Below are 9,775 nucleotides of genomic sequence, written 5' to 3'. Positions count from 1 at the left end.
GAATTCTTTTTAAAAAAAGGCCAATTTCCATCCAAAGGCCTGAGACTTGGGGTGGGTGTGGCTCTCAGTCATGGCTTCACCATCTTCGCCGGTGCCGGGACCCAGCAGGACGTATGCGGCGGTTACCTCGGGGGCCGCTCCTACAGTTCGTGCCGCTCCTGCTGGGCCGGCGCCTTTCCGCCTCATTACAAGGAAGCATGGGGTGAAGAGCTACGCCCACCCCAACATGACCATTGAGGCCTGCGTAAAGGCCATGGCCGAGGTTGTCGGCCCCTCGGCCATCGTCGCGGCCTCAAAAATGTACGGGAGGGCGGTGTTCTTCCTGAGGTCCGAGCGGGCGGTGTCCCTGGCCCTTAGTAAGGGGCTCACGGTTGGCGGGACCTTCCTGCCGGTGGACCCGCTGGAGGCCACCGCGCAGCGAGTCATTTTATCTAACGTCCCGCCTTTCCTGTCGGACGAGCTCCTCCTCCCCCACCTACGTCAACTGGGGGAGGTGAGGTCGGGGGTAACGCCGCTGCCGCTCGGACTCAGGGAGAACAGCCTCCGGCATGTTTACTCCTTCCGTCGCCAGGCATTCGTCAAGCTGGCACGGGAGGAGGTTACGGAGGGGGGCTTTAACGCCCTCCACGAGGGGACCCCTTACCGCGTCTTTTGGACGGCAGAGGGTGGGCGGTGCCATGCCTGTAAGGAGGTGGGGCACCTGAAGAGGAACTGCCCTGCCTCTCAGGCCGCCAAAACAGCTACGGCGGCCGGGGCTGGCGCCGCCACCGCTCCTCCCCCCAACCCCGCCCCCGCGTCGGGAGAGTCAACTGCGCGGGTGGAGGTTGGCGTCGAGGCCTCCGCCAGGGGGGAGGAGGGGAACCCTCGCCAGAAGAAAGCGCGGAGAAAGAGGAAGAATTTAGAGGCTGGTCCCCGGGACAGAGAAGATCTCAGTCAGCCCGAGGCCGTGACCGCGGCCAGTCAACATCTCGCGGTCGCGACAGAGCCCGGGCTGGCGGGTGATCAGGAGGGAGCGGAGGCGGGGGTCCCAGCAGACATGGAGTCCCCCCTCCCTCCGCGACCCTCCTGGAAGAAAAAGAGGCACCACTCCCCGGAAGCGAACGGGCTCCCTGCTAAGGGACGGCCCCCCGTGGAAGGGGAGTCGGTGCCGGTCGCGGATCCTGCGGCCCCGCCCGTGACATCCGAACAGCGGCGGGGGTCATCCACCTCTCGGGGGGAGGAGATTGTGCCCGTGCCTCCCGGGGGGGATGGAGAGACCCCGCCGATAGGGGGGGTCGCGGCTCCGCAGTTACCCGACACTACCCTGTTCACCGGGTCGGGCGTCCTGGGTGTCGGGGTGGGCGAGGCCGTTGCGGCCAAATTCGTCTGCCCCCGGCTCGACCTCTCCCAGGACCTGCTCGACCTGGTGGTGGGTTTTAATCAAAATATCTCACCGGCCGGGTCGGTCGGTGGCGACGTGGGTGGGGAGACCCCCTCCTCCCAGTATCTGGGCTCGGAGCCGGGGGAGGTGGGAGAACTTGAGTACACGTTCTCCCCGGTTTCCCCGGGTTCCCCTTATATCCGGGTGCCGGTTTTTCACCGCTCGGAGGATGGGGAGGGTCCCCGCCCGGCGCCGCCCTCTGACCCGGAGCCCCCGGTAGAGCCCGGGGGGGACTCCTCTGCCGACGATCCGGGGGGTGGGATCGTGACAGAGGCGGGGCCGGCCGGCGCGGCCGTCTCGTTCTCCGCACCCTGTGCGGGGAGTGGGTCGGCCGCGAGCGACGATGACCCGGAGGAGGACGGGAACTCGGTGGTGGGCACTGGGGAGGATTTGGAGTTCGCCGCCAGTGAGGTGGTGGACGCCCTCGTGCCCTGCACCGAGTCTCTCCTCATCCCCGTTGAGGAACTCCGGGATTTTGTGTCCGTTTGGAGCCATCGTCGCGATGGCGTCCGGCTGGCCCTCGACCGTTGGTCGGAGCCGGCGCAGTTAATCCGCTCGGTCCGGGCCGCCGTCGCGTCCGTGGCCGCGGAAGGGGACGACGGCGGGGTCGGGCTGCGTCGGCTCAGATCCCTCCTCACCGGGCTCTTGAGGGAGTGGCGGTCGACTAGCGGCCCCGCTCCCTCCGCGCGTTAGGTTTAAGTAGGTTGCGCTGTGCTCTTGCCATGGAGATAACCATAGCCAGCCTCAACATCAACGGCGGCAGAGACGCCCGCCGTAGATTTGACAAGTTCTCGGTCCTGCGGGACGGGAAGTATGCGGTGTGCTTTCTGCAGGAAACCCACACCGTTCCGGGAGACGAGGCCACGTGGATCCTGGAATGGGGAGGGGGGGGTCTACTTGAGTCACCTCGCCAGCGTTTCGAGCGGGGTGGCCATCTTGTTGGCCCCGACTTTTCAGCCGGAGATCTTGGGGGTCAAGGAGCCGGTGCCGGGCCGCTTGCTCCACGTAGCCCTTCGCCACGGGGACGTGCCGCTTCACCTGGTGAACGTGTACGCCCCCTGGTCCGAGGGCGAGCAAGTGAGCTTCTTTGAAGAAGTGTCCACTTACCTAAATTCCGTCGACGCCGGCGAGTGCATTATCCTCGGGGGGGATTTTAACCGTACCCTCGAGGCGAGGGACCGCTCCGGTCCCGCGCGTGCCCGAACGGCGACGGAGAAGTTGAGGGACCTGGTCGGGTCCTTCGACTTGGTGGACGTCTGGCGGAATCTCCATCCCGACTCCGGCCAGTTCACCTTTGTGAGGGCCGGAGGGGGGAGCACCAGAATCGACCGCCTGTACGTTTCGCGGGCGTACGCCTCCTGCGTCCCGTCGGCCTCCATCCGGCCGGTGTCGTGCTCGGACCACCACCTGGTGTGGATGGAGCTCGCTCTGCTCCGCGCCCGGTCGGGGTCCGCGTACTGGCACTTTAACAACCGGCTGCTGGAGGACGCGCGGTTCCGGGACTCGTTCCGTCTGTTCTGGAGCGACTGGAGAGGGAAGCGGGGAGGCTTCTCCTCCTTGAGGCTATGGTGGGACGTGGGCAAGGCTCACGTCCGCCTCTTCTGTCAAGAGTACGCGAGGGGGTCGACTAAGGGGCGGGAGTCCGAGGTCAAGCGGTTGGAGCAGGAGGTGCTTGGCCTGGAGTCCCGTCTCGGTCAGGCCGCCGAGGATCCGGCCCTGCGGCAGGTGTACGAGGAGAGGAAGGACGCTCTGAGGGACCTGCAACTGGTCGGGTCCCGAGGAGCGTACGTGAGGTCGCGGCTCCAGCTCCTGCGGGACCTGGACCGCGGCTCTCCCTTCTTCTACTCGCTGGAAAAGCGGCGGGGGGCTCGTAAGCAGCTCCTTACGCTGCTGGCCGACGACGGGTCCCTCGTCTCGGACCCGGAGGGAGTCAGGGCCCGTGCTCGATCTTACTACGAGGCTCTGTTCTCTCCGGATCCGTCCAGCGAGGAGGCGCGCAGAGTTTTGTGGGAGGACTTGCCGAAGGTCGGCCCGGAGGACGCCGAGCGTCTGGACGCTCCGCTCAGTTTGGCGGAGCTGACCGGCGCCCTCCACCAGCTCTCTAGGGGCAAATCCCCGGGGCTGGACGGGCTGACCGTGGAGTTCCTCAGGGCCTTCTGGGACGTCCTGGGGGGCGACTACGCGCGGGTCCTGGGGGAATGTCTGGCGACCGGGGAGATGCCCCTTTCGTGGCGCAGGGCGGTCGTGGTCCTGCTGCCTAAGAAGGGGGATCTCCGCAACCTTAAAAACTGGCGCCCGGTCTCCCTCCTCAGCACGGATTATAAGGTCTTTGCCAAGGCGATGTCTGCTCGCCTGGGCACCGTGCTGGCCCACATGATCCACTCCGACCAGTCCTACACGGTCCCGGGCCGGACGATCCACGATAACATCCACCTGGTCCGGGACCTGATCCACCACTCCCAGAGGGCTGGTCTGTCGGTCGCCTTCCTTTCCTTGGATCAGGAGAAGGCGTTCGACAGGGTGGATCACGAGTATCTATTCGGGACTCTGCGCGCTTTCGGATTCGGGTCGCATTTTGTCGCCCGGATCCGACTTCTGTACGCCGCCGCGGAGTGTCTGATTAAGGTTAACGGATCCTTGACGGCGCCCCTTCGCTTCGGGAGAGGAGTGCGTCAGGGGTGCCCCATGTCCGGCCAATTATATACCATCTGCGTAGAGCCTTTCCTGCACCTCTTGCGAAAGAGGTTGTCGGGACTGGCTCTGCTCGAGCCGGGCGTGGAGGTCGTCCTTTCGGCTTACGCCGACGACGTGCTCCTCGTGGTCACCGATCCCCTTGACTTGCGGAGAATGCGCGAGTGCCAAGAGGTCTACTCTGCCGCGTCCTCCGCAAGAATCAACTGGGAGAAATGTTCCGGACTCCTGGTGGGTCAGTGGCGGGTGGACTCCATGCCGGAGGAGCTCAGGGCTTTCGCCTGGAGTACCACGCACCTCCGGTACCTGGGAGTCTACCTCGGCCCTGCCGAGGAAGCCTGGCCGGCGAACTGGGTAGAGCTGGAGGCCAAAGTCACCGCTCGCCTGGCGCGCTGGACAGGACTGCTCCGAGTGTTATCCTACAGGGGTCGAGTGCTGGTCATAAACCAGCTGGTGGCCGCCATGTTGTGGTACCGGTTGGTTCCTTTGACCCCCCCCCCTGATTTTGTCGCCAAGATTCAGAGGAAGTTCGTCGACTTCTTCTGGGCCAAAGGGATGCACTGGGTCGCTGCCGCGGTCCTGAGTCTCCCGCTTAGGGAGGGCGGTCAGGGGCTGGTGTGCGTCCGCACCCAGGTGGCAACTTTCCGCCTTCGGACGCTGCGGCGATACCTGTACGCGGAGCGTCCTCTTAGATGGCGTGCGCTGGCGACGTATTTTTTCCGCCAGCTGCACGGCCTGAACTACGACACGCAGCTCCTGTTCGTCTCGCTGGTGGGCGGCCGCACGTCTTTGCAGGAGCTGCCTGTCTTTTACCAGGATCTGCTCAGGGTCTGGAACATGGTCGCCTCCGGTCGGTGCTCTCGCCCGTCAGGGGTAGCGGCCGTCCTGCAGGAGCCGCTGCTCGGGAATCCGTTCCTCCGCGATATCGGCTTCGGCCACTTGCGGCTGTCGGTGCGGAGGGCCGTGGCCGGTCGGGTGACCAGAGTCAGGGACGTCCTGGATGGCGGTGGGTCGGGTTGGTTGGAGCCGTGGGCGCTCGCCGCACGGATGTCCTTGTGGCGTGCCGGGGACGCGGCCGCCGCCATCCGGGCGTTGAAATCGGCGCTCGGCCCTGACTCCACTCGGGGTGTGGAGGCGGCTCAGGCGTGCGGAGCCATCCCGTCCGACCTGACCCCCGTTCGGACGGAATTCCTCCTCGGCGCCAAACCCCGGAACCTCCCTCGGGGGGCCGCGCCTCACAACTTGAGCCGTCTCTCGGAAATTCCCTCCGTGCCGTTTCACACCGCGCGGAGGGATTTCCTGTACGGGCTGCTCCTGCACACCATCCACTTCCTCGCCCTCGTCTCTCGGCCGGACACGCCCTGGCGTGCCATCCTGCCGTCCGGCGGAGACGGGGGTCCCCATTGGGAGGCTCTCTATACAGGGGTCCTCCCGTGTTACTTTGGGGATCTGGGGTGGAGGGTGGCGCACGGAGCAGTCGCGTGCAACCGCCGGTTACGCCATTTCACGGACACCCAGGCCGCTTGCGATTTCTGCGGCCTGGAGGAGTCCGTGTTCCATCTGTACACCGGGTGTGCGAGACTGCAGCCCCCGTTCCATTATTTGAAGGGGCTGCTCCTCAAGTTCTGGCTGCATTTCAGTCCCACGCTCCTGATCTTTGGCCGCCCGGTGAGGAGGGGGGCGGGCAGGTCGGTGGACGTTCTCGTGGGCCTGCTCCTGGGCCTGTCCAAGGTGGCCATCCACAGGTCTAGGATGATCGTGGTCCGTGTGGGCGGTCGCTCGGCCTGTCTGCCTCTCTTCCGCGGAATGCTCCGCGCCCGGGTGGCCCTGGAGATGGAGCACGCGGTGTCTGCCGGTACGCTCGAGGCTTTCCGCGACCGGTGGGCACCGCAGGGGCTGGAGTGCATCCTGGACGAGGATAATAAAATTTTAATTTGAACACTTGGTTTTGGTTTGGTTTTAGTATTTAAGCACACCCCACACCCCCCCTTCTTATAAAAGGGGGGCCTAATTTGGAAAAAAAAAGAAAAATGGAGAACCGACTCCTCTCTTTATCGCAGTGCTGTTAACTGGCACTAATTGTCTGTCCCAATCAGCCTGAGGCAGAGTCCGTGGGCCACGGACTCTGACAACATCCAAAGAGAAAAAAAAAGAGAAAAAAATCCTCCCTCCAATCTGAAAGTGTCTTTGTTCAGACCAGCTCGGCCTTGGAGGTGTTTGTGGCTGGACTGCCACTGAGTGGAGTGGAGAGCAGAGAGAGCAGAGAGAGCAGGCCCTTGCCTGGGTCCCTTGGGGAGAAGGAGAAAGAAGGAGAAACCACCATCAACAAGGAGGGAGGGAGAAGGAGAAAAAGAGCACCAACCAGTGGGAGGAAGAGGTGGTCGGTGCAGTGAGGTGTGTCGGCTGAAGGTAGGGGGAGGAAGAAGACTAGAGGACAGGGGTCCCCCCCAAGTGTCTGGCCCAGGACAGCTGGAGCTGCCTGGGTGAAGATACTTTCTTTCTTTTTCAAATCTTTGGAGGACTGAGCCTCGGCAGCTCCAGCTGTCTCGGGGAAGACATCTCCTCCCCCTGCCCACCAGAAGAAGATCCACCTTTTAAGGTGCAACCCCGCCCCTCTTCCACAGCAGCCTACCCCTGCAGACTCCCTCCTTCCCATTCTGCCATCCATCCTTCCTTCCTCCTTCCTTCTCTTGCTCTCCAGGATATTCCCTTGCTCTCCAGGGTGTTCTTGGGGAAAATTTAAAAACCAACAAAGGGGCCCTCTCCCAACCAAGCACTGGGATTCGGGGACAGAGGTTTCCTCAAGGATTCTTTTCAAAACAGGCCAATTTCCATCCGAAGGCCTGAGACTTGGGGTAGGTGTGGCTCCTGAAGTCATGGCTTCACCATCTTCGCCGGTGCCGGGACCCAGCAGGACGTATGCGGCGGTTACCTCGGGGGCCGCTCCTACAGTTCGTGCCGCTCCTGCTGGGCCGGCGCCTTTCCGCCTCATTACAAGGAAGCATGGGGTGAAGAGCTACGCCCACCCCAACATGACCAATGAGGCCTGCGTAAAGGCCATGGCCGAGGTTGTCGGCCCCTCGGCCATCGTCGCGGCCTCAAAAACGTACGGGAGGGCGGTGTTCTTCCTGAGGTCCGAGCGGGCGGTGTCCCTGACCCTTAGTAAGGGGCTCACGGTGGGCGGGACCTTCCTGCTGGTGGACCCGCTGGAGGCCACCGCGCAGCGGGTCATTCTATCTAACGTCCCGCCTTTCCTGTCGGACGAGCTCCTCCTCCCCCACCTACGTCAACTGGGGGAGGTGAGGTCGGGGGTAACGCCGCTGCCGCTCGGACTCAGGGAGAACAGCCTCCGGCATGTTTACTCCTTCCGTCGCCAGGCATTCGTCAAGCTGGCACGGGAGGAGGTTACGGAGGGGGGCTTTAACGCCCTCCACGAGGGGACCCCTTACCGCGTCTTTTGGACGGCAGAGGGTGGGCGGTGCCATGCCTGTAAGGAGGTGGGGCACCTGAAGAGGAACTGCCCTGCCTCTCAGGCCGCCAAAACAGCTACGGCGGCCGGGGCTGGCGCCGCCACCGCTCCTCCCCCCAACCCCGCCCCCGCGTCGGGAGAGTCAACTGCGCGGGTGGAGGTTGGCGTCGAGGCCTCCGCCTGGGGGGGCGGGGGGGAGGAGGGGAACCCTTGCCAGAGAAAGGCGCGGAGGAAGAGGAAGAACTTACAGGCTGGTCCCCAGGACAAAGAAGATCTCAGTCAGCCCGAGGCCGTGACCGCGGCCAGTCAACATCTCGCGGTCACGACAGAGCCCGGGTTGGCGGGTGATCAGGAGGGAGCGGAGGTGGGGGCCCCAGCAGACATGGAGCTCCGCGACCCTCCGGGAAGGAAAGGCCCCACTCCCTGGAAGCGGAGGGGGGTCCCTGCTAAGGGACGGCCCACCGTGGAAGGGGAGGTGGCGCCAGCCATGGATCCTGCGGCCCCGCCCATTATTTCTAACCAGCGGCGGGGGACGTCCGCCTCTCTGGGGGAGGAGACCGAGCCCGTGCCTCTCGGGGGGGATGGGGAGACCCTGCTGATGGGGGGGCGGGGTCGCAGATCCGTGTACTGACGCCAGTATCCCTTTCACCGGGTCGGGCGTCCTTGGTGGGCGAGGCCGTTGCGGCTGAATTAGTCTGCCCTCGGCTCGACCTCTCCCAGGACCTGCTCGAATGCTCCGCGCCCGGGTGGCCCTGGAGATGGAGCACGCGGTGTCTGCCGGTACGCTCGAGGCTTTCCGCGACCGGTGGGCACCGCAGGGGCTGGAGTGCATCCTGGACGAGGAGAATAAAATTTTAATTTGAAACTTGGTTGTGGATTATTTGGTTTTCTAGTATTTAAGCACACCCTACACACCCCCATCTTATAAAAGGGGGGCCTAAAAATCACAAAAAAAAATCTGTTCCCAGAATCAGAGCTTCACAACATATCAGAGATCGATGAGTTTACAAATGGAAATCCCATCCCGCAGATAGTGTCGAGCACAATCGGTTCTAAGTTATCCCATCTCTTGGACAATTGATGGGCATCTTGGTGGGTCCAGAAACAGTCAGTTATACCCAGATTCACAATGTAGAAAAAAAATACAGCCACCACGTCGATTCTGGAATTTCAGCAGTTTCTCAGCGTGCTCCCAGTTCTCATGAGACTGCTCCTTGAAAAACTTGGTAAAGTGACGCAGGGCAACATCATCCCGGTCAAAGTAACAGGACTGTGGAGAGAATATTGAAAACAGCATCATGTCAGACAGAGATCTCACCTACATACAATTAGTGCTCAAAGTTTTAGAAATTAGATACCATTTGTTTACTAGTGAAATTCAATTTACTTCACAAGATGTTCAATAGCTTCCCCCTCCCCAATAGGATAATGAATGGTCAGAGAGAAATAGCAATTAAGGTCAGGGATTACATTTCATCTCAAACTTCACTTCTGAGCTAGTACTACATTTACTCTCCATTCTAATCTAAAATTAGGAGAGGAACAAGGGACCATTACTCCATTCCAGTAGTTTTACACTGTACAATCATTTAGTGTAATAGAGATCTAGGCTCAGTAAAGAAAGCTTCATCACTAGGAGTCTCAAGGCAAGAAAACTAGTGAGGACCTGTCAACATTTCACTGGCTGCAGTCACCCCATTGAAACTGAAATTGGACAAATGCTGACAAGCACTTGACCAGGTTTCTGCATTTGTTACAAACTCAGGCAGCAGCTGAGCCAGGAGTATATTAAACCCCACAATGGAGTGCAACTACTGCAAGGAGCAGTCCATTAACTCAACAAGATCACCCTGTATTACACACTGGAAGTACTCACTGGCCAAAGCTTTGCCTTCCAAGGGAGGTGGAAAGAAATCAAGAGAAACATACTTTAAAGCCAGTTTATTGAACTGGAGAAATTCCAACTCCTGAGAATGCAGTGGCAATTAATAAAAGACTTACCATGGAGAGGTAAACATAGGAGGAATAGAGCTCCATATTGATCTGCTTGTTGACACCATCCTCACACTCCTTGTGGTAATTCTGACACACTTGGGATGCCATCATCACCAATTCAATAATATCACTTTCAACTATTGCTCAAAAACTTCTAGAACTAACCTCTACCTGCCCAAGCTCTTGTATTTATACTACTG

This window comes from Heptranchias perlo, chromosome 40 (assembly GCF_035084215.1).
Source record: "Heptranchias perlo isolate sHepPer1 chromosome 40, sHepPer1.hap1, whole genome shotgun sequence".
In the NCBI taxonomy this organism is placed as follows: domain Eukaryota; kingdom Metazoa; phylum Chordata; class Chondrichthyes; order Hexanchiformes; family Hexanchidae; genus Heptranchias; species Heptranchias perlo.
This window is presented reverse-complemented; position numbering follows the sequence as displayed.